At 41.3% G+C, this 26,286-nt stretch overlaps 1 long non-coding RNA gene across 1 annotated transcript in view; it reads right to left on the bottom strand.

Moving 5' to 3' along the window:
* Positions 1-306: 306 nt before the first annotated feature.
* LOC143273170 (uncharacterized) overlaps positions 307-26,286 on the bottom strand; it is a 31,564-nt gene continuing 5,584 nt past the window's right edge. The window contains exon 2 of the long non-coding RNA XR_013051079.1: positions 307-873. This is a non-coding gene — a long non-coding RNA (uncharacterized LOC143273170). The remainder of the gene's footprint in view (positions 874-26,286) is intronic.

The raw sequence follows: 26,286 nt of genomic DNA on the forward strand, positions 1-26,286 counted from the left end.
CAAACTTTCAGTGGTAGATGCTGTGGGATGGTCTTTCTGTATGCTGTGAATATGTGTTTCTCTCATTGGTTGATAAATAAAGCAGTTTGGGCTAATGGTGAGGCAAGATAAGGTTGGGCAGTACAGTCAAACTGAGGATGGAGATGAAGGAGGGCGGAGTTGGGGTAGACACTTCAAGCCACCCAAGAAGCAAGATGTGAAAGAACCAATAAGCCACGGACCATGTGGCAATACATAGATTAACAGAAATGCATTAATTTAAACATAAGAGCTAGCTAGTAATTAACCTGTGCCATTGGCTAAACATTTATAATTAATATAAGCTTCTTTGTGTTTATTTGGGACCGGGCAATTGAGACAGAAAGGCTCTGCCTCTAGTTACAGGTAGATCTTTGTGTATACATACATCCAAAGACACATATATGTATGTATACAGGTGCACAGTCCTCTGAATATAGAAGCTGGTCAACCTACTGAGATTTTAGAGCAGATCTGAGGCAGAGAAATCAGGATCCTGGAGATTCTGAGCTGGACAAGTCCAGATTCGCCAGTGTGATGGATGCTTCCTGACTGCACTGATGTTTGCTCCCTTGGTACTTACTGATTTCCCTCCTTACTCTGCTCTCAAGGCTTCAGCAGTCCCAACCCACTTTCTTCCTCATGGACCATGCCTCCTCATGCTGTCTCACTTGACTAGTGTATCCTCTCCTCTTCCTCTTCCTATTTTTGTTTCAACACTGCCTACTTGTCTTTGAAATCAAAATGTAGGTGAGAACTCTTCCTGAAAACTTCCTGTGATGTCTTAGACTAACTGCCTTCCATGCCCATACTTCCATTTCTTCTCTCGCCTCTGCTTTGGAATGGTCAGTTCACCTGAAAGGGAAGAAAGGAAAGAAGTCAAATCCAGATGCTTCCCCATCCTTTGTGAAGTACCATCTGCTGCCCTCCTCCCTTGTGCCCATGCCGAAGCCAGAATGGCCTTCACAGTCTTTACACTGATCTGTAAGTGCTCTGAACTGAAGAGCTGCCACTGCTCGTGCCTTCAGTCACCAGACCTTCTACAACCAGGCATCAACAGTAACTTCCCTCCTCTGTGGCCTCTCCCTGCCACTCTGTCTCCTTTAGGAAGGCAGACACTCTGGCACCTCTTTCTGTTTCTGCTTCCTCTCTGCAGAATATGAAATTCCAACATGAGTAGGGAATTCCTGTCCACCAAAAAAATATAGAAAGAGAAACCAATGCCCAACCATAACAGGACTCAACAGTAGGAGCACCAAAACTATGTCTTGGTTCTAGATAAAAAATCATAAACCGTATCTTTCAATGTGTATACCCAAATTTTGCCCAGAAGGCACCATATGGAAGAGAAAGATCAGCTATATCAGGTCCAAATAATAGGAAGAAAAGAATTGGTATGTAGGTAGCAGACCTTTATCACTGACTGGGTGCTAAGAGAGGGCAAAAACAGGACTGGTGCTGAGCACTGTAGACTCAGCTGTAGAACCCACTGTACAGCTGGAGAAAAACCTTGCCACAGCCCATCAGGTAGGAAAGCATCTGACCCTCTCTTGGAGTGGGGAACAGCTTTGTGTCATGGTGGTATAATTATCTCAGCCCTTTGTGTGGTGGTAGCAGGGTGCAGATGCAATTCTGGCCAGTATTTAATGGAGCTCAGCTGTTCCGTGAAGTAGTGTGGAGCCTCTCCAGGTTTTTAGTAATCATAAGAAGAGGTGTAGCAGATCCACACTGAAAAGCCATATCCAAGACCAAGCCAGTGAGGGATTGGGATAGAAATAGCTAGAAGCCAAAGGTGTCCATTAAAGGTATCCTCCCGATGTGGGCATGAAGGGTGAAGACTTTCTTGGTGACAGAGAAGAGAGCAGACTCCCGGGACAACACATTGATATGATCATTAAGATATGAACTGAGGAACAGGGATTAAGGCTCACAGAATAGAGCCATGTGTTATAGACTGGAAAGACCAGTGAGAGGAGCGGTGGCTTCCAACAGAGACCTTTTGTGTTCTGAGTCTGAAGAAGCACTTGCACAACACATCAGTTGAGAATCAGCAGTGCAGCCTCCAGTCAGTGTTTCTATTACACTGGCAAGGCTGTGGGAAGGTACAATCAAATTAAACGATTAAAAACAACATTTTATTTTTATGCAAATAAGGTTGTAGACTGAAAAGAAACAGCTACAATTCATCTTACTTGGGATAGAACTTGAACCAAGAAGAAATTGTTTTTGTGTTTGTTTGTTTGTTTGTTTTGCAGGAGCTTCATAGCAAAGGAGGATATGAATCCAAGGGAGATTTAGGTCAATTGTATGTTTGCATGTAAGTCTGAAGATATACATGGTGATTGTATTCTGCATTTGTGTGTGCTGCAGGGTGCTGAGGCCAGGTAAATGGAGACTCGGCCTTGTGCCTCAGGGACAGCTTGTTAAGACAGGAAAGTGTCCAGACTAACTAAAGTCAGGGCATTTTACAAGTCCCAGTTCTGGTTCTTCAGTAACGACTCCGGTATCCAATCCTTAAATGTTAAACTCCCTCCTCATCTCACAGTTATGTAAATTCATCACTTTAACCATAAATGTAAATAGCATTTGAAATGCAAACAGAACAGCTAAGAAGCATTTGGCAGTGTGGTTACAAATGATTGGCTGATTCATTTTCCTGGAGACAGAACTCATTCAGGAAGGTTCAAGAAAGGTCTCTAAGGGTTTAAACCAGTTACCATCTCTTCAAGGGCAGATACTAGTAGACCTGGCTATTTTTTCAAGGGAACAGAGAGGCATGGCATTGTTCAGTGACACAGAAGTCATTTTCACACAATCTATAATTCCGCACTGAGCCTACCTGGGGTGCTGGCAACTGAAATGTTTCCCCCTTTTCTCTCACAGATTCACATCACCATGGCTAGTGACATTACAGCAAGTTTGAATTTAATTCATCACTTTTGAGTGCACTATGTAAAGATCCATTCATCCAAAGGAAGGGAGTGGAATGCAGTGCTTAGAAAAAAAGGAGAAAGTTAGGTTTGCTCCAGCTCACATATTCCATCTATTGGGAAATTTATATTGCTGTTTTAGTCAGTGTTCTATGGCTGTGAAGAGACACCATTACCAAGGCAACTATTAGAAAAAGAAAGTTATTAATTGAGGACTTGTATAGAGTTTCAGAGGTTTAGTCCATTATCATGGTGGGAAACATGGTGGCACACAGGCAGACATGGTGCTGGAGAAGTAGCTGGACACTACTACATCTTGATCTGCCAGCCAAAACAAAGAGAGACTCTGGGTTTGGCTTGGGTTTTTGAAATCTCAAAGCCCATCCTCAGTAAGAAACTCCCTGCAACAAGGCCACACCTTCTACTGAAATAATATCTCTCCCCGGTGACAAAGTATTCAAATCTACAAGCCTATGGGTACCACTGTCATTCAAACTAGCACAATTATCAAATTCTCACATCTGAAGAATGAAGAATTAATATTAGATGAAATCTCATGTCTCATCAAAGTCGCATACCTTAAGCTCAAGGACAAGCAGGCCCTTCTTTTCTACAACCAGGGTGTCCTTAGTGAGCCAAGTATGGTAAGAAAGGGATCTCTGTTTTGTTTTTTTTACAGGCACACAACATTCCTCAAATTTACTCAAATATCAAATCTGGGCTATACAACAGAAAAATAATAACTTCCCCAGGCATCAGAAAACTGGTCTCAAGACAACATTCTCCTGTTCAAAAAAAAAAAAAAAAAAAAAAAAAAGTTCAACCGTCTTGAATTCTAAATTGAGTATTGGGTCCAATACTCAGCCTGAGCATCACACACATCTCAAATGCAATGGGACGCAGGGTACTCAGGCAACTCTGGGAACCAAGAAGTGGGAAGGAAGAGAAAGTAGAAATCAGAATCCTCCTGCAGCATATCCTAGAGGTCCAGGCAGAAGATTGCCTTTGCTCCAAGAAGAGTCCCAAAAGAAGACTGCATAGCAATTGTTCCTAAGACAGGCAGGCAGAGCCGGGTTATTTTTATTTGGAAAATGGTGTGCAGAAATATAAAAGACTGGTGCATTTTCCTTGGAGGCTTTTGTGGCATCTTTCTTAGGTTTCTAATACCATAATAAAGATCATGATTAAAAGTGACTTGAGGAGCACAGGGTTGTTTTCCTTTTATTTCTACAGCCCTTAATGAAGGGAAGTCTGGGGAACAACTCATGAACCTGGAGGTAATAACTGAATCAGAGGCCATGGAGGAATGCTACTTACTGACTTCGTCTTCAGCGCTTGCTCAGCCTGTTCTCTTATACCTCCCAGGACCACCCGACCAGGGGTGGCACTACCCTCAGGGAGCTTGGCCCCAACATGAGTCATTAATCAAAAAAATGCACCACAGAATTGCCCACAGGGAATCTGATGGAAGCATTTTCTCAATTGAGGTACTTCTTCCCAAATAACTCTAACTTGTGTCAAGTTAACAAATAAATAAATAAATAAATAAATAAATAAATAAATAAATAAATAAATAAATAAAAATAGGAAGGATAGTAAATTCAGCTCTGTCTATAGTCTCCACTTTGGATTTACATTCTGCAAAATGGGGCTCTTGGAACAGATTAATGAATGTTTTAAAAGATTTCTTGGCATGTCACATTGATATGAAGTTCTAAGCTATATATATGTGTGTATGTGTGTGTGTAATATATATCAATTGCATATAAATGAAATTTATATTACCATCTCTAACAAATAGACTATATATGTATTATTGATATATGAATTGTGTTTATATACATATATTGTCATGTAGATCTATAGTATACCTATCCATATATCTATTCTTGGATAAAATTTCTTCTAGTACATCCATATTTAGTGGGATGTTCTCTAGGATTGAAAAGAAATACAGAGAAGTTTCCCTTTTCACTAACCATTCTCCAGAAGTAAACACTGATAAAACAAGAATTTTCAGTCCATGTACAAATGTAATTATAAAATCAAAAGAATTGGATAAGAACTGTATGATACTAAAATGAAACCACAAAGTGTTAGTATGAGGTCATGAAATTCTGAAGTATCACCTTCTTGGCTCTTCTCTGTGGAAAGATATCACAATGTCACCAGGAGCAGTAACCACCCTTCTCATACAGATGTGGTAGGGGTACTTCATGGTACTGGGAGGAGGTTTCTTGATGAACAACTAATGTCTCACCCAGGGAAGAGAAGGCAAAAGCAAGCAGGCTTTGAGACAGGCAAGAACAGGACATATCCGTATCATGGAATCTCCCTTGGCTTGGCCTACATGCATCCCTCTTCTACTAATACTGTATTTGAAAGCTTAAGTTTCTTATCTGCCCATACTGTACACAGACATCTCTCTCCAAACAATGCACCTACAACCTACTACCCCTGCAAGACACCCACCTGCCTCAAACTACCTGCACACCGCTCTCTGGATGATGGAATAGGTTTCTCCTTCCTTAACAACCATCAAACATATATAGTTTCTACTTAGGTACATTCCACTGTGCCTGGATATAAGGAACAGACATGTCTATGGGGCCTAGAATAGTTCTGGGCACATGCACAATAGGGCAAAATCATATTCCCCAATCTCACTTCAGGAGAATTTCCTGTTGACTATATTATACATATGCATAATAGGGGTGCATCTAACTAAATTTAGATGCACTCTGGGAAGGAACATGAACAGTGAACAAGGACTTCAGTACTCAAATTTGTAAATTAGAAGTCAACCAAGTATGCCCCTAGCAACCAAACTCCTCCTCTTGAACTCCAGAAAAGGACCCCTCCCCCCAATAATCAGGCTCTTGATCACTGCTATGACCCACTGCTATGCAGCAATGTATCTCTTGTGTCTCTTTCTGGTCCACACTATTGCTTTGCTTTTGAATAAAATTTTCTCTCCTTCACAATCTGTGTAAGCCTTTATTTCAACTCTTTGGATAAGGGGCCAAGAACCTGGAAACAGCTGAGCCAGACTCTGATCACAGATAACAGCTTCAGAAGCCAAGGGGCCTTCCACACTATAGCCAGAGGACAGAGAGTCCCTCTGCAAGGCTCTCCATGACAAAATAACAGTTTGAAGGAGAGAGTGACAGGGGTCTAAAACTCAGAGTTTGGAAAATTCATAAATCTATAATGACATTCACAGGAGTTGGGGTGATCCTACTTTTTCACTAATTAAGAGGCCATTATATGCAGTCTGCAATCTGAACACAGGTACTTAAAGCAAAAAATAAAAAACCAAACAAACAAAAAACAAGTATCCAGTAAGCACTTTATTGCAAGAGAGCCAAATGCTCCTATTGGCAGGAACCTGTCAATAAATGTGTGAGAAATGATACCATTTCCTGAACTTCTCATGGAATTATTGGTGAAGGCAAGAGTGATGATAACAGCACCCACTGACTGTGTGATGGGGAACAGACACAAAGCTGGATTCTAAGAGGAGGGGAAGAAGAAAAAGGTGAGCAGAGGACATGAATGAAGTCAGTATTGACTTGGACCGTTAACCTTAATGATAAGCCAGGAAAGACAAGTCCACTAATGGAGACCGAAATGAGAATCTGCAGCTTTATCAAGGGTACTTAGATCTTTATAATTAGTTCAGAATTTCTCAAATAAATCAACACAAAATTCTCATCAGTGATTAGAATCCAAAGATAACTTCTCCTATATGAACTTCTTTGGGAGACATGATTTATGCTTTTCCCAATGGAAGCCTGAAAGTATAACTTTGTCTTTAATCTGCTTTGCTTTGATAATTGCTAGAAACTCAGTTCAGGGAAATGGTAGAAAAGCCCTGTAATTTTTTTTAAGACAACAGAAGTTGATGTTTACAGCTACTCATTTGTAACAAACCCTTTAAGGAATTGGCAGCAGCTGCACTGAACTGTGACTGCACTCAGGACTTAGCCAGAATAAATTACCTCCATGTTTTAGAAAGATTTTACTTTAAATTCTCTCTCTCTCTCTCTCTCTCTCTCTCTCTCTCTCTCTCTCTCTCTCTCTCTCTCTCTCTCTCTCTCTCTCTCGTGCGAACACATTTGCACCCACAGTCCAGAAAAGGGTTTGAGACCTCTCAGAGCTGGGGTTACAGATAATCATGACTATCTAACACAGGTTCTGGGAAACAAACTCTGGTCCTATTCAAGAGCAATACATGCTCTTAATTGCTGGACCATATCTCCAGAACCAATTGCCTCCATTTTTGTGTGTTATAAAATATACTATTTTTTTTTCATTTAACCTTGCAACACAACTCTTGGAATAAAAGAACCAAGTACAGTCTCTTCTAGACTAGGGCAACAATTTACTAATGCAGCAATTTTAATTTTCTGTTTGTTTGTTTTAGACAAAGTCTCACTGTGTAGCCGTGGCTGGTCTTAAACTCCCTATGAAGACCAGGTTGGCCTTGAATTCATGGAGATCTGCTTGTGCTTGCCTCTGCCTCAAGAGTACTGGGATTAAAGCCCTTCACCACCACACCCAGCAGAATTTTGTTTCAATCTGTCTTTCTCTCTGGAAGGCTTAGTTTATCTTCCCTTCTTCCTGCAAATGCTACTTACAATACCAGGCAGTCTTACTTTTGTAACTGCCCACCCACCAACTTCTCCCTCTATGTGGATTGATGCCTGAAAGTTTTGATAAGGGTCCAGTACAATCAAGATAGAAAAGGAAGGAAAAAGAAAGAAAGAAAACTTTTCAAAATCTTAATGTAGACTCTGGGAAGAGGAGCTACTTGCCTGTAGTTCCAGCCCTTGGGAGGTGGAGGTAGGAGGGTCAGGAATTCAAGGCCAGCCTTGGCTACCTAATGAGTTTGAGGCCAGCCTGGGTTGAGATTCTGTCTCTACAACTGAATACAGACAAACAAATGAACAAAAAATATCAACCCAATGATAAACTGTTGTAACAACTGAAACCCAGAGAATTAGAATCACTTAATACAAAGACATGCTTTAAAATCACTCTAAAGCCACAATGTATGGAGCAGTATATGGATATCTTAATGAATATGTTCTCAATTTAGCATTTACATTTCATTTCCTGTTGCCTAATCACACTTAATTTCACAATACCACAGTATTAATAGTGACATTAGGTTATCTAGTCAGTTTTCAGAATATCTCCCCAATGTTAAAATTGGTGAATAGCATTAAGTTTTCCTATCATTATCCTGCAGTTAAGCTAATTGGAGTGCCTAGATCCTCAGGAAAAGGCAGAGTCACTTCCTGCCAGGATGTTTCAGTAGATGGTCCAGTCTCACAAATGCTGATCAGCAACAATATTGATGGGGAAATTTTTTTGAAGTTCTGGTAGCAGACAGTCTCTCATTGATTCATTGTGTAGCTTCAGCTTCTTTGGGTTTTTCCGGACATCTCTCACTTGGCTCTCATTCTAGCCTCTCCTTAGTTCAAGGGCCCATGCAGTCTTCATCAAAATAATTCTGATAAGAAGAGAACTAGAGTGTATCAAGACTGACATTAGTACTCTAGAGAGGTGAGAGTGGACAATGTGTTGATTCACATTTTAGGAATGTTTCATACTGTTTCTGACATTTCTGTAACAGGCTGCTTTTCAGAGCTCTGTTTTTCTGCCCACATGATTGATAGGCCCATTTAGATTAATTTTAATTTTTATTACATTGATATATTTATTTATTTGTGTGTATGGGGACAGAGGACACATGCATGTCATAATTCGTGTACGAAGGTCAGAGGAAAACCCATGGGAGTCTCCTTCCAGCATGTGGGTTCCAGGGGTTGAACTCAGGTTGACAGGCTTGACAGCAAGTGCCTTTACCAGCTGAGCCAACTCACCAGCACCTTGCTGCTACTCACAGGGTGGAACAATGGTCTGGGATGCCTTGGTTTCTTGTTTTGTTTTTTGTTTTGTTTTGTTGTTTATCTGAAAGTCTCTGATTGGCTAGAATCTTAATATCATCTCTCTAGCCAGAGCTAAAGTACAACTCATATTCCATTCATTTAAACACCCAGTCCTTCAGGCTCAGTCCCTATTTTTATGAGCTGCCAATTCTGAGGGGCAGATCCATTCCCAGTGCCCTTCAAGCTCACAGATAAGTGATTAGCCTTTTTTCAGTCCACCCACCATGACTTATGAATCAGCTAGTAACTTGTGGTTCTGAAAAGCACCTATGTTTCTGTGACACCAGACATTCTTCAGCATTTTCAGCAATTAGGTTAAAGTGTAAATAACAGGCCACAAGTATGCAGAAGTCTGCCTCCCAGGAGCAGAGAGAGGGACACCCTAGAGCAAAGTCATATCTATGACCAATTATAAAACCCTAGAAGAGAAAAATCCTCCCTTTCTCTTCTATTTATTTTCTAACATTTTTCTTTCTCCCTCCTTAACTCTCCAAGGAATTGTCTAAGGAGAGAAATAGCACCCTCTCACTCTTCTCTGTGTTTCATTTCATTTATTTTCATCAAAGACACATGATCATATATGAAGAATATATAATCACATAAGAAAAAATAAAGCAGACAATAAAGCCATAAAAAAAAATGATGTCCCCCACCCCACCTCTCCTCACTCAAGGTTTACAGAACTCCCCACTTCTACCTGTTAGTTACCTGCAGGGATAGTAACCACTTCCTCCCTCTAACTCAGAGTTGGAAGCACCGAAATCAGGTGTGGGGGGGTGTACATTTCAGAATGGGCTGCACACAAGCCAGACCTTCTAAGAGAATATAGTTCAGTAAACTGAGAGCCTGTTCGTGTCTATGTGGACCTAAAGGTACTCGGTACACTAGAAATCTCACCTGCCCAATGAATCTAGCCCACAGAGACCTGGCTTGTAGCTTTATTTGAAACTATCTATATCACTTTAGTTATATCTAGGTGGTAGATACCAGCTCTCCACTTTGGAAACAATTGGATTTTTCTAACACAAACATCCTCTTCTGCTATCCCTCTTTTCAGATTTAGACAATTATGTTATGTCTCTATATTTATTAAGAGTCTAGCTTATGGTCCATCAACTGTTGTTACTTTTCTTCCTCATTTTCTTTGAGGGTAGGTGGGTGTTGAAACAGAGTTTTACTATACAGCCAAGGTGTGGAACCACAATGTAGGTCATGCTGGCCTTGAACTCATAGCTGTTCTCCTGCCTCCACCTTAATGCTGGGATTAAAGATGTAAGCCACACCCACTTCCTCTTGCTACTCTTTATTAGGATGCCATTTATCTTAGATAGGGTTACTATTACTTTGATGAAACACCATGACCAAAAGCAAGATGGGAAAGAAAGGGTTCATTTGGCCTGCATTTCCACATTTTACTCCATCACTAAAGGAAGTCTGGACAAGACATCAAGCAGGACAGGAACCTGGAGGCAAGAGCTGATGCAGAGGCCATGGAAGAGTGCTGCCTACTGCTTTGCCTCTCATAGCTTGCCTAGTCTGCTTTCTTAAAGAACCCAGGACTATCAGCCCAGGGATGGCACCACCTACAATGTACTATATCCTCCTACATAAATTACTAGTTAAGAAAATGCTCTACAGGCTGGCCTACAGCCCAGTGTTACAGAGGCATTTTTTAATCTAGGTTCTCTCCTCTGAGATGACTGTAACATGTGTCAAGTTGACCTAAAAACTAGCAAGCACACTATTCCCACTTCCTCTCCCCCATTCCGCCATCTTCTACTTTCTGTCGCTTTAGGTTGCAATTTTTGTGTTGTAGAAGTTCATGTTAACTTTATGTTTGATCACACCAAGATTTGTCATGTTTGTGTGATGAGCTAATTATGATTATTTATATGCTGGGTCACAGGACCCAGATAATTTGGGAAAACTCCAGGCAAACAAAGGTACTTTTAGTTAAGGTCAACATCTAAACAAGGAAGCTTTGAACAAGGCAAACTGTGCTGCACCATGTGGGTGGGATTCACTCCATCCTTTGAAGGTCTTAGGCAAAAAGACCGAGATACCTAGGGAATAGAAACCCTGCTTCTAAGCAGCTTCAGGATCTTTCCTTTCTCCATGCTACCCACTGGCTGAAAATTACCAGTGTGCCCATTTTCACAACCATATAAGCCACTTCCTTAAAATAAATCCCTATCTTCATCTCTTGGCCTACACACACACACACACACACACACACACACACACACACACACACACACTATTGATTTTTACTAAAACAAACTAGTATATATCTAAAACATTAAAAAGCATTCTAAGTTGATGAATATTGTTGTGTTTCCATTCACATAATTTCCAGTGTATGGACTCTGAAAATAGTATTTGCTGCTAAATCAAATCATACACAGAGACGATCTTTTCACCACAAATCAAAAAGAATTACTCTTGCACTATTTGAAAGAAAGCATACTTGCTGCCCCAGAATGCAAAGATTATATTTTCTAATTGCTTATCCATGATTTATTACCTCATTTTAATACAATTAATAGCAGTGCACATGCTTTCCTGGGGTTTCTTTCTTTTGTGGAATGCATCTTTTTCTTAAGTACGTACTTTGGGGGCAAATGTTATCCTCTTGAAATTTAATTGGGGTCGTGTGGTGGTTTGAAAGAAAATGACCCCCAAAGGGAGTGGCACTACTAGAAGGTATGACCTTGTTGGAGTAGGTGTGATCTTGTTGGAGGAAATGTGTCACTGTGGAGGTGGGCTTTGAGGTCCAAATTCAAAGTCCAAACAAAAGCATGGACAGGTCTTTCATAGCAATAACCTAGTCCCTGGTACCAACTTTTGTCTTAGTTAAGATTTCTATTGCTGTGTAGAGACATCATGACCACTGCAACTCTTATAAAGGAAAAGCATTTAATTAGGGTGGCTTACATTTTCAGAGGTTTAGTCCATCCTTAAGGACATACCTTCTAATAGTGCCACTTCCTTTGGGGGCCATTTTCTTCCAAATCATCACGATCTTGATGAATGTTCCCAAGAATTCTGACACCATATCTTTAATGATTGTATGAAAGTCTCTGAAGGACCAGTGTTTTTGTTTGTCTGTTGTTTTCTTGTTTTGAGACAAAGATTCACTATGTGTCTCCTGCTAACCTCCAGCTTGGGGATCCTTATGCCTCAGCCTCTTGAATGCTGGCATTACAGGCACAAGTTACCATGCCCTGATGAGACCACTGCTTGTCACTAAGTTCCTACAGTAATCCCAGCAGCCCAGTGCAAACAAAAACTGAGTCACTTGTATAAAATGCCCTGTTACTAAATTATACTTTGCAAGAAGCCTGTTTAAAACATAATGAAGAGAGTCTAGCCAACCCATGTCAGAGTAACCAAGAGGTCTCAGTAATCTTTGAAATGGTCACTATAATTTTAGTTGCTGTTTCTGCTATCCTCAGCCTTCTTCTGTACGATTCTTCAGGGAAAATAAGAATCAGTTAAGCTGTGCATCCTAAGAACACAAATGGAGAAATGACCTCCACCCAGTTTAGTTCCCAGCAATGAATTTCCATTGACCTGAAAAGTAGGCCATTTCCCTCCATCTGCAGTGTGTGTGTTTTCCCCCATTACACCACACAGAAAAGACAGGGCTGGGATCCATTCTGATCCAAGCCAAAGCACAACTGTTTCTGCACCAGTGCACCATGGCAGGGGTCCCTATTACAGCTTATTCTGAGCTCATATACCAAGTTGGGGTCCTATTGCATTTATGTCCATGCTTACTGGTAGAAAAAGAGCCTCAGTTCTTGCACCAAAAGAGACATCTAAACGCTGTAGAACAACAACAAAAATATAGACAGGGTGGGGCAACAGAAACCCAAATAAAATCCAGGTCCCCTAGAACCAATGGCACCATCTCTGGTACCCACTGCTCTGCTTAAAAGACTGACTTTACTGTCACTTTGCTCTGAGCTATTTTCTGTCTTTTAATTCTTTAAACCACCGAGACCAAGGACCCAACAAGCTTGTTAGGATTATTGTTTTAGAATGAGATGTTGCCTGATTCTAGAATAAAGAAACCATTTACATTTTAAAACTAAATTTGTTATAATTTTGTCTCTAGACGTCCTCAAAGAACATTTCTGATGAAGATAAATCTAACACAATCCAAAAATTTTCATTCTTTTGTGGTTTACCATCTTGTCCAGGCTATACCTTAAACAACCTGTTTGTCTTTGCTGTCCTAAAATGTTATTCGGTCTTTGAATGTGAAGGTATTTCTCTCAGCTCAGAGGAAATGTCTTCTATTCTTTCCCTGATTGTCTCTTTATTTTCTAGAATTGTTACTCGTGTATATGGTCTATAAACCAATTCCTTAATCTTTATTTTGCCCAAATGTTCTTAAGATTTGTCTGTTGTTTTCACCCCCAATCTTTGAATGCTGGATGTCTGAAAGATGTCTTCCTATTCTCTCATGTTTTTGTGAATTTCAAGGCTTCCTGTGATTTTTCTAAAGACATTGGTAACTAGGTATCACTATGAAGCCCATGCAGGCTTCAAACATGTAATCCTTCTGTCTCAGCTTCCTGAATGCTGATGTTACAGTTTTTATTATTATTATTATTATTTTATTTTACAATACTATTCAGTTCTACATAACAGCCACAGATTCCCTTGTTCTCCCCCTTCCTGCCCCCCCTCCCCTTCCCCCCCAGGCCACTCCCCATTTCCACCTCCTCCAGAGCAAGGCCTCCCCCGAGGACTGAGATTGACCTGATAGACTCAGTCCAGGGAGGTCCAGTCCCCTCCTCCTAGACTGAGTCAAGTGTCCCTGCATAAGTCCCAGGTTTCAAACAGCTAACTCATGCAATGAGCCCAGGACCTGGTACCACTGCCTAGATGCCTCCCAAACAGATCAAGCCAATCAACTGTCTCACCTATTCAGAGGGCCTGATCCAGTTGGAGGGGGAAGGGCCTCAGCCTTTGGTTCACCTTACGCCTGTCAGAATGGCTAAGATCAAAAACACTGAAGACACTTTATGCTGGAGAGGATGTGGAACTAGGGGAACTCTCCTCCACTGCTGGTGGGAATGCAAGCTTGTACAACCACTTTGGAAATCAGTATGGCGCTTTCTTAGAAAATTGGGAATCAGTCCCCCCAAGATCCAGCTATACCACTCTTGGGCATATACCCAAGAAATGCTCAATCATACCACAAGAGCACTTGCTCAGCTATGTTCATGTCAGCATTGTTTGTAATAGCCAAAACCTGGAAACAACCTAGATGCCCTTCAACTGAAGAATGGATAAATAAATTGTGGCACATATACACAATGGAATACTACTCAGCAGAGAAAACAATGACATCATGAGGTTTGCAGGCAAATGGATGGATCTAGAAAAAATCATCCTGAGTGAGGTAACCCAGACTCAGAAAGACAAATATGGTATGTACTCACTCATAGGAGGATACTAGATGTGGAACAAGGATGACTGGACTGCTACTCACATCACCAGTGAGGCTACCTGGAAAACAGGACCCCAAGAAAGACATGAGGATCACCCAATGATGGAGAAATGGCTGAGATCTACATGATGTTATGGTTTTGTACCAAAGGTCTGGAAATTATAATTTTCAAACAGTTGTTTGTTCCTTGCATTGGATTTATTCCTGGACCAGTCCTCTCTATCTTGGTTTTTCTCTGTCATGCAGACAATATTCTTTATGTGTCTGCTACTTAATGATTATCTATCTGTACACACAGAGAGAGGTGGGGATTATATTTGGGGGGGTGTCTATATTTCTTTCTGCTGTAACCTGTGTGGGTCTGTCTTCCCCTTGATATTACTGTCTAATTGGGATATTGACAATAAGTGTCTTCAAACTGAGGGCAGCCATCTCCCTACTTCTCACGCTCTGCTCCTCTACCCCTGCCAGTCTGCAAATTCCACTTCCCACTAGACAGTGCTCTTTTCCTATCCTTCACTTTTTGAATATTCTTTGCTGCTCTTTGTTTGTTTGTTGATCAAAAAACAAACTTCCTCTGCCTTCCAGAAAGTTCTCATTTATCTTTCATTCTCTTTATTCACAGGCTTATTCATTAAAATAAATAGTAAACAAAAAAAATAAGAACAAAATCATTGCCTGAATAAAGAGGAGCAGGTGACATAGTTGTCCATCATTCTAGGGAAGGCATGAGGCAGGAATGCAAGGCAGCGAGTTCACATTCTGTTCACAATCAGGAAGCAGAGAGAGATGAATTCTGGTGTTTTGTTCTCTGTCTTTTTTATTCATTCCAAGACTGTAATTTGTAGAATGATGCTGCCTTCACCTAGAGTTGGTTATTGCATTTCATCCAGCCTAATCCAGAAAACCCCTCACTTACATAACCAGAGATCATCACCTAGATGATCTTAGATCCCCTCTAGTTGACAATCTATAGTAATAGTAACATATTGTTAGTTTTCTTCCATTCTTGCCTGCAGTATGTACTTCATTCACTACACAAATAATCTGGAAAAGCCATCCAGTTCTCCATCTCTCCTACCTTTATCTCCCTACCCTCCTCTCTGATACTGTAATTTAGTACAGCTATCCAGCGAGCACAGAGGACCTTTTGATATATATTCTAGAAAGAAAACCTATTAACCAGAAGGACAGTATTTATGGCCAAGATCAAGCTCATTTAAGTCACAAATTCTGGTAAAATATAACCCAAAGCAGCTATAAATATAAAGGTTCCAAAAATTGTTGGTAATAAATAGAAAAAGTTTCTACAGTTCAAGTAAAGCATAATTGGCACACTGGGTCAAGGTTATCATTGCTCCTTGATTTTGCTAATTAGATGCTTCATCTGGCATCAAGGTTTCTCCTTCACATTCAGTATTCCACCCAATTAATCATGTTAGTAAGTAAAATAACCTTATTTGATTATCATTCCATAGATAGCATTTTCTGTGTCTCATGAGAAAACCAGAACCAGTACTTTTTAGTTTTTCCTTTTTCTGAGACTAAATCTATATAGCTCAGGCTGGCCTTGAACTCTGGAATCTTTTGCCCAGCCTCTACTGAGCTGGCATACAGGCATGTGCTGCCATGTCTGGCTCAGTTTTGAAGTCCTGTGAAATCATTCTTTTCCACTGTTTCTGCTTGCCTTTATTAAATGCTATTGAAAATAAGTCATCTTTTATATCTATTTTTGGTATTTACAATCTTTATTAACACTTTAACATGGTTCCTTCAAGATTATTTAATTTATTACTTGTATTATCAAAAGATTTTAAAGAAACATATTCTGATATAAACACAAAGGAAAATATGAAAAGAAATAGAGTAAAATTGTGCTGAAGAAGAAGGCTGCAGATTGTAAGTCCATTCCCTGTTGTAGTGGCACTATACCACAGACGGAGTAATAAACAAAGGAGGTTGATTTTGGCTGAGGTTTGGAAGAACATATCAGGTCATAGACTTGTTGGCAGCAGAGGCCAGAGGAATCTTAAGACGTGGAAGGATTCAGTCATGGGGCTCCATCCATCAATTCCTCCAAGTCTACCTCTGAACACTATAGCAAATTAAGTTCTATCCTCTTAAGTCTCACTTTGGGGGTTCATCTTCAGCCCACAAATCCCTAGGGACACACTCAAAACATATCTGAATCACAGAATGGGTTTAAAAAATACCACAACATCACTTGTTCTGAGAGATGTAAAGAAACATCTAATCACCCAGACAGAAAGAACCCTGAGCTAGGCGGTGGTGGCGCATACCTTTAATCCCAGCACTCCAGAGCCAGAGCCAGGTGGATCTATGTGAGTTCGAGGCCAGCCTGGTCTACAGGACAGGCCCCAAAACTACACAGAGAAACCCTGTCTCAAAACCTGCGCCCCTCCCCCAAAAAAGGACACTGAGAAACCAAAGAAAGGATTCCATCCAAGACCAGCTTGGTGAACCAGTAGATTTATCATAGTTACTTATAAAAGCATGGATGACTCAAAATCACCAGAAATTCCCATACATACCCAGCATGTCTAATTCACTGCCAGTCACATCAATGGTGAGTCCCCGACCCCTAGTCAATCTTCTACCTCCTATATACTCCTGAATTTATGAAGACTACAGGCAGATGGAGCAGGAATTACTGATCCCAGGAATCTCAGATGGGAGTCTCAAAACCACACACACACTTGTAGGAGGAAATATTACAGCTTTATCACCACAGACCTAACCACCACTGTACTATTCTATCATTACATTACCTTAAGTGTGGACTCTTCTTTAGGTCACCACAATAACTCCTCTTCATGATAGTGGTGGCCATGTCACACTTAGAGGAAAAAGCTTCATTGCAACAGGACCTTATATGAGACATGTGTATATGTATGTACATATGTGGGTATGCATATATCTCCATTTATACATACTGTATATGGGGAAGAGAAGGAGTCAGAGACATAGAAGACAGAGATACACAAAATTGCAAAAGAAGATTGCAAAGATTGAAAATGGATTTCAAAGAGTATTTTTGTGGTAGTCTGAATATAATTGCAACACCACCACCACATAATCTCAAAGGGAGTGGCACTATTAAGAGATATGACCTTGTTGGAGTAGGTGTGGTCTTGTTGGAGGAAGTGTGTCACTGTGGAGGTCTCATATATGCTCAAGCCATGTCCATTGGCACATACTACTTCTTGTTGCCTGCAAGATTCAGGACTCTCAGCTATCTCTCGAGCAGCATGTCTGCCTGCATACCACCATGTCCCACCATGATGATAATGGACTGAACCTCTGAACTGTAAGCCACCACAATTAAATGTTTCCTTTATAAGAGTTGCTGTGTTCACGGTATCTCTTCACAGTAATAGAAACCCTAATTAAAATACTGTTATTTGGGTTAGAAAAATCTAACAGTTGGATTGAAGGTTTAAAATTATTAAATTGCTTGTACTAACTGTAGAAACAAAAAGATTGAATGTGAGAGCAAACTCATGGATTTTGACAATCTGACCACAATTATTGGTGGCCTGCTAGCTAGTAAGCTGTGTGATATGTTGACAACTGGAGCCCTGCCCCTAAACCCACCTTATCCAAATCCAGTCTCAAGGCAAACTGTGCCACAAAATTTACTTCTCAACGAGATAATGAGAGGTCCACTTGTTCCCTCAAGTACAGGCTTACTCAATCCCACAATAAGAGTTACACCACCATTAACTGCTGTACCAGTAGGGCCATCTCTTCTCAGCTGTGCAGCCCCTTCTCTGGGAACTGACCCATTGCTCTGTCACTCTGTATCACATTAAATTCTCTTTTGTCTTTTTCGTGTCTTTGAAGAATTCTTTTTGCCACCTGTTTCACCAGTTTTCCAAACACCATGTTGGATGGCAAGACTACCTACAATGTGGGAACACTTTGTAGAAGTAGCCATGCAAGGTATCTGTAAAATAAGCACAGACTCAAAGTTGTTCATTTTCTTGTGAAACAGATTAGCCGTGACTCCCTTCTACCAAAAGTAACTACAACAGCCAAGATTTTAAACAGAGCTTTAAAAAGTGCACGAGGGCTGGAGAGATGGTTCAGCGGGCTAAGTGCTTCTTATGCAAGCATGAGGAGCCGAGTCTGTAACACACATGAAGCCCGGCACTGTAGCGTGCAGGTCTGCAATCCTAGCATTCCTACATCAAGATGGGAGGTGAAAACAGGAGACTCCCTGGAAGCTCTTGTGCCAGGGAGGACACAGTAGTGAACAAGACACCCCATCTCACACATGCTAGAAGGTGAGGATCACCTCTCTCTCTCTCTCTCTAAAACACACACACACACACACACACACACACACACACACACACACACACACACACACACCATTGCATCTCCCCTCCCCATCCCACCCCCCCACAGGGTTAAAATTACATGAAATGCTGAGTTGATGTTTCGGAGGGTGTGTGGGGAGCAGAAAGCTGTTGCCAGTTGAACAAGAACTAGAAAAAGTTAAGTCCTTGAGGAGTCCACTGGAGCTGTTTCTGCCACATAGAAAATGCTAATTCTGGGCACTAACAGGTGATGAAATAGGGGCCTGGCTCTTCAGAGAACTGCTGTTGGCAGCCAACAGTGCCTCTGGTAGAGACAGCCTCAGTCAGCCTTTTTTCCCTAGGTCATTTGCCATGTCTGGAAGTTAGGTGGGGAGATCCGCCCCTTAGCAAAAACTCTGCAAAGTAGAGTGGAGTTCTCAGTGATTTTGTGGACCACAGGAAAGGGATGGGAGAATGCTCCAGAAACATCTCCAGGCTCTCAGATGGAAAACCTGGAGGGCCAGGGGAAATCACCATATACACAGAGACCTAGCACAGACGTACTCTTAGCAGAATGGAGTAGTAGCAAGTTTCTCCACATTTTCTTTATTCTGCACATAGTAACTGGAAGACAAAAGTAGTAGATATCTAGGATTCTGAGACAGGCCACACCAGGCCACTTTGGAGTTGATTAACATGGTTGGAGCACAGTAACCTCCTCTGACTTTGTTAGACACTGTCAACAAAAAACATAACTGTCACCTCAAAAGAGATAAGAGATAGCTTATTCTGAAAGCCAAGTATGAGTGGCTGGAAACATGGTTTCAAGTTACCCCAAATACCGTATTTTAATGTGGAACCAGTTTTTTCAGGTTCCTATAGCATCATAACATTAACAACAAAGCCATACGTCACTTTTCAAATACATTGGTAGAAACATGGAGTAGGCAGTCACATCAAAACTTGAGAAATCTCAGCCTTTGGCCTCAAATGTTATTTCAAGTCACCCTTCCCCCTCTTGGTCGGTGGAAGCTTGTTAGGTTAACACATTCCAAGAGACTTTTATCTGTTAGTCACAGGATATTAGATCAGACACAGAGGTGGGCAAGGAATGGTTCTTTAGGAGTCTCAAGACAGCTCAAGGTAAACTCTAATTAGACTCTCCACTAGCAACATTCTACTGTCTCCTCAATCAGTGGTGTTCCATTCAGCCAATCAGCCTTGCAGAATGTGTTAACTTGAAGGTGCAGCTTCTTCTGGGAACTTTCATTCACAGAACCCCCTGGAAGGAAGGAACCAGCCATCCTCCCACATCCTGGCAGCAAACGTAACAGACCTCTTTCTTTTCTGAGTAGGTCAGGCATTTCACAACACCCACCTTGCGTCAAACATTCTGTGACCATGCCCATAGCTTGCTGGAGTAAATGGGACTTTAGGACAAAACCTAATGAGGCTTTCTTTGTTAATGTACTGCTTGAGTCTCACATCTGCTCACACCAGCAGCTATCAAATTTAATTCAGTGGGAGATTCTGGTCAGAGTGATAATGGAAGAGAAAGTACTTTGTAAAATGAAGTTCCCAGCCCTTGAAGGCATCCATAGTCTTAGATTTATTTCCTTCGGTGATTTAGTTCTTTAACGAGAATAGGGGGGAAAAAGAGAATAGGAAAGATACAATATATAGACATGTGCAAACAGATGCTCATTTGGGTTCAATATAACACGTGGGAAAAAGAACAAGAAAGGCTAGACATTAGGTGATGAGGAAGGACCAAATGAAGAAAGAAGATGCTTGAGTCACGAAAGAGGGTATGAATCTAATTGTTCTTATAATTTCAACTCTGTCATGGATTTTTTGTTTTGTTTTGTTTTGGGTGGTGGGTATGTGCACAAAAGTATATTTGATAGTAAAAGTACAAAATCCAATGTGAAGTTCCATTGTCAGAGGGGACAGTCTAACTGTACAGAGATCAATGTGAGGCATAGACTTTGGTCTGCTTAATTTTGGTTTGTGATTTTCTTTTCTTTTTTTTTTTTTGTTTGTTTGTTTTTCAAGACAGGGTTTCTGTGTAACATCCATAGCTGTCCTGTGTAGACCAGGCTGTCCTGGAACTCACAGAGATCCCTCTGCCTCTTCCTCCCCAGTGCTGGGATTAAAGGCATGCACCACCATGCGATGGTGGTGTGTGATTTTAACTTTCAAGTTCTTTACAATAAAGTTTTTTTTTTCTTTTTAAGATTTATTTATTTATTTATTTTTATGTGTATGGGTGTTTTTGTCTGCATGTGTATGTCTGTGTACTATATGCATGCCTGGTACCCTCAGACACCAGAAGAGGGCGTCAGATCCCCTGGAACTGAAGTTACAGACAGTGTGAGCCACTGTGTGGATTTGAACCCCAGTTCTCTGGAAGAACAGCCAGTGCTCTTAACTGCTGAGCCACATCTCTTCACTCCCGGAATGATATGTCTTAATTTACATTTGAGAAGTGGACCGGAAGACAGTAGATGAAAATACACTTGCTGAGCCAGGCGGTGGTGGCACACACCTTTAATCCTAGCACTCAGGGAGGCAGGAGGCAGATCTCTGTGAGTTCAAGGCCAGCCTGGTCTACAGAGTGAGTTCCAGGACAACCAGTGCTACACAGAAAAACCCTGTCTCAAAAACAAACAAACAAACAAAAAACACCCCCCAAACAAAACAAAAAACAAAACAAAACAAAAAATACACTTGTTGGCCCCTTAAGGAGCGGGAGAAATTCCGAGAAATATATCATTGAGCAATGCCTGCAAATGTCACAGAGTGAATTTACATAAACCAATTTTACAGAGAACCACTGTCATGAGCCTCATTGTTCAACCCTGCTCTTAGGACTTAATGTAACTGGCAGAGCAGGCCTCTCAGTTTGCTACTACAATAAAGTTTTAATTAGAGATAGTTCCCTAAGTACATTAAGCTCACCTCGACTAACCTCTGTTAGTCTGTCTGCCTGCCTCCCTACACTGAGATTAAAGGTGTGTGCCTTTAAATCTGGCAAAGTTCAGCCTTCAATTTCCATTTTACATTTACTTATTTTTTCATTCGGTGTATGTGTGTGTGTGTGTGTGTGTGTGTGTGTGTGTGTGTGTGTGTGTGTGCATGTATCAAGGCGCAGGTTTGGAGGTCAGAAGAAAGCTTGCAGCAATTATTTCTCTCCTTTCACTAAGCAGGTCCTGGGAATTGAACTCAGGCAACAGACTTGACAGGAGGGACCTTTACCCATTGAGCATCTCAGTGGCCCCAAGTTCTTACTTTTAGATTACACTGCACTGTTCCCTCTCCAGGACTGATGTGGGAACAATTCCTCTACTGTACATGCCAGACCTCCCCATGACCTTGGCCCTCCTCACTCACCAGACAATCAGAGCAACAGTAGGAAGCCCTGGGGAAGGATAATTGCCTGGGCCCACAAGGGTGAAATTGTCTGCTTTGGGGGATTTAACCTATGAGCAGTGGTCATGCCTCTGAACACTTTCATCTAGCCTAATCTGAAAAATATTGACACATAACTGAGCAGGTAGCGCCAGCCTGGATTCTGAGTGCTGAGACCTTGCCAGAAATTTATTTCTGCAATGAGTTTAAATAACGTAACTCTTCTTGCATGATGTACATTCGGGATAAATTATGTAATCGGGTGATGTGCTTGGTTTTCATGAGCATCTTAAATTGGCGATGAGGCAACTGACGTAGAAATTATTTGGTAAACCTGAAATAAGTCTTTCTTTCCATCAATGGGCACCTGCTGGAATCTAAATAAAATCTCACTGCCACAGCTGAGCACACCACCATTACCATGCAGTAGATGCGCAATGCAGGGGCTTGCTTAATTTCCTCCATTTCTGTACTACAAAGGAAGGAGATGAGAAATGGGAGACTTTCAGTCCCATGTGATTTAGTCTCTGTTCCCTTCCCCCTCTCACTTCAAGTGATGATCTGCTTTTTACTCTTAAAGACTCTTATTTGAGGCTGGAATCACTTAGAAGTAGAAGCTTTCTACAGACAGACTATGCCTCTCATAATCAGTTCCTGGCATTTTTCTCCTGCTTCCTTCCTTCTCTTGGCCAAATGTCCTTACCCTCTTCACTGATTTCCACAGTGGCTAGACTAATTTACATTCCAACCAGCAGTGAATGTCTTTTTCTGTATTCTCTCCAGCATTTGTTATTTGTTCTTTTCATGGCAGCCATTCTCTCCAGAGTAAAGTTCATGACTCTTTAGCAGAGTCCAACAAGTTACATTGTTGGTTCTGAGCTATGGATGATGTTCATGAATGGAGTCAAGGCTCCAGGGCATCAATTCTCAGTCTGTGGGTCCTATTTGGGTCCACATATCAGATATCCTGCATATCAGTATTTACATTATGATTCATAAAAGTAGCATGATTACAGTTATGAAGTACCAATGAAATAATTTTAAGGTCGGGGGTGTCACCACAAGAAGGAACTGTATTCACAACATTAGGAAGTTTGAGAAGCACTGCTCTAGGATAGGGTAGAAATGGTCACCAGTAGGGATGAAAGAAATGAAAAAAAAAATTGAAAAAGACAGGACTACAGGATAGCCAAGTCCAGGCAAATCCTTATGGACTAAAGAAAATGCAGACATTTCACACTGCCTTCTGGATGCTGTGCCTGTTTGTAAAGGTTGTTGAGTTGGGTCCCTGTTGGTGAAAGGTTGTACCTACACACTTGTTGATCCCAGTATTGGGTCCCCCGTGAGTGCATTTTTTTCTTTATTTTTCTTTCCTTCCTCCTTCCTTTCATCCTTCCCCTCCCTCTCCCTCTGTCTAACCTTCCTTCCATTCTTTATTTCTTCTTTCACCCAGGCATGTCTCAAAATCACTATGTATGTAGCCAAGAATGACCTTGATCTGTGATCTGCCTGCCTCCAACACCCTAATGCTAGGATTGCAGATGTATACATGAGCAGTTTATGGGGTACTAGGGATTTGAACCCACAGCTTTGGGCATGCTATGCAGGCTCTCTATCAAGTAAGTGTGGTTTTATCAGGCTCATTGTAACTGTTAAGCCAATGCTCCTTTCAATTTAGACTAATTTCCATACTGCTTTAAATTTTTAACTCATTTATTTTTGTATGTGTATGTATATATGTGTGTGAGTGCAAGTGGGCACATCCCACAGTCAACATGGAGAGATCACAGAACATATCTAATGGGTTGGTTCTCTTCTGGATTGAATTCAGGCCATTAGCCCTACGCACAACTGCTTTTACTGAGCCAATTTGCTAGCCTGAGTTTTGTTTTGTTATCTGATATTATTTGTCAATATGTTATTTAACATATTTTCTAGGAAGTTATTTGACATTACCGAGACAGTAACTCACAGCAAATTTAGAATTTTATCTTATTTTTGTCTTATCAATGTTTAGCTTTATAAGAACTTAATATCAGACATACTAACCTCCTATTATCTGAAAGTGAACTTTTCCATTAAGAAATGTTGTTTTCCCAAGAAGCTGTGTTATGTCTCACCTTCATTCACACCTGATAAAATAAGATTTCAAATTGTGTTCCCTCAGTGCTTTTTATTTCCAACCATAGAAGAGATAACATTGAGGTGTTTGCACCTTTCCAGGCTCCTTTATTGCTTCCAATTAATAGATTGTAAACTAAGATTACTCTTACAGCACGTCCTTTTTATCCCAAACTTTTATATTTTTATTCATTTTACATACAAACTACAGATCCCCATCTCATCTCTCCTCCTGTTCCCCTCCCCAATTCCCTCCCTTAATAGGGTAACTTCTCTCTTGGGGGGAAAGCTAAGCCTGGTACATTCTGTTGAGGCAGGACCAAGCCCCTCCCTGCTTTATCAGGGGTGAGCAAGGTGTCCAACCATAGGTAATGGGATTCAGAAAGCCAGCTCATGCACCAGTGACAGATCCTCATCACACTGCCAGGAGCCCCTCAAACAGACTCAGCTATACACCTGTATCCCGTATGCAGAGGGTCTAGACTGGTCTCATGCAGGTTCCACAGCTGTCAGTCTAAAATTTGTGAGTTCCTTTGAGCTTGGTTCAGTTGTCTCTGTAGATTTCCTCATTCTGATCTTGAAACCCTTGCTCATAAAGTCCCTCTTCCCTCTCTTTGACTGGATTTCTGGAGCTCGGTCGGTGCATGGTTGTGGATCTCTGCATCTGTTTCCATCAGTTACTAGATGAAGGCTCTATGATGACAGTGTATTCACCAATCTGCTTACCAGGGTAGGCCAGTCCAGGCACCCTCATCACTGTTGCTAGTAGTCTAATCCGGGGTTGTTCTTGTGGATTCCTGGGAATTTCCCTAGCACCAGGTTTCTCCCTTACCCCATAGAAGTTCCGTCTATTGAGGTATCTCTTTCTTTACTCTCCCACTCCATCCCTCCCCCAGCTCGACCATTCCATTCCCTCATGTTCTCATCCCCCATCTCCTACCCACCAATGAACCCCCCAACCCCAGTTTACTCATCAGGATCTCCTCTGTTTCCTCTTCCCAAGGTGATCCATATATCCCTCTTAGGGTCCTCCTTGTTTCCTAGCTTCTCTGGAGCTGTGGGTTGCAGTCTGATTATCTTTTGCTTTACATCTAGTATCCACTTATGACAGAGCACATACCATGTTTGTCAACAGAAGAATCCCAAATGGCCAAAAGACATTTAAGGAATTACTCAACATCCTTAGTCATCAGGGAAATGCAAATCAAAATTACTGAGATCCATCTTACACCTGTCAGAATGGCTAGGATCAAAAACACTGATGATAGCTTATGTTGGAGAGGATGCTGGTGTGAGTGCAAATTTGTACAGCCATTTTAGAAATTGGTATGGTGACTTCTCAGAAAATTGGGAATCAATCTACCTCAAGACCCAATGATACCACTCTTGGGCATATACCCAAGGGATGCTCAAACATACCACAAGGACATTTGCTCAACTATGTTCATAGCAGCATTATTCATAATAGCCAGAACCTGGAAGCAACCTAGATGCCCCTCATCCAAAGAATGGATAAAGAAAATGTGGTACATATACACAATGGAATATGACTCAGTTGTAAAAAACAATGACATCATGACATTTGTAGGCAAATGGATGGAACTAGAAAATATCATTCTGAGTGAAGTAACCCAATCTTTTATTCTTAAAGCTGTCAAGCCCACAAGAAGGGTTGAAGACTTACATAATGACTACCTGCTCTACTGCTTTCATCTAGATTCATGACTGGCCATCACTTACTACATGGCCTGCTATTACATGGGGTTTTTTTTTTTTTTTTTTGGTTTTCCGAGACAGAGTTTCCCTGTGTAGCTTTGCGCCTTTCCTGGAACTCACTTGGTAGCCCAGACTGGCCTCGAACTCACAGAGATCCGCCTGCCTCTGCCTCCCGAGTGCTGGGAATAAAGGCGTGCGCCACCACCGCCCGGCCTATTACATGGGTTTTACTGCCCCTCAAAGGCGTTTGGAGGGCTGAAGAGATAGCTCAGCTTGTAAACTGCATGAGGACTGGAGTTCTGTCCCCAGAACTCATGTTGGAAAAGTTGAGTGTCATGGCACATACT

Source organism: Peromyscus maniculatus, chromosome 5 (genome assembly GCF_049852395.1).
Source record: "Peromyscus maniculatus bairdii isolate BWxNUB_F1_BW_parent chromosome 5, HU_Pman_BW_mat_3.1, whole genome shotgun sequence".
In the NCBI taxonomy this organism is placed as follows: Eukaryota; Metazoa; Chordata; class Mammalia; order Rodentia; family Cricetidae; genus Peromyscus; species Peromyscus maniculatus.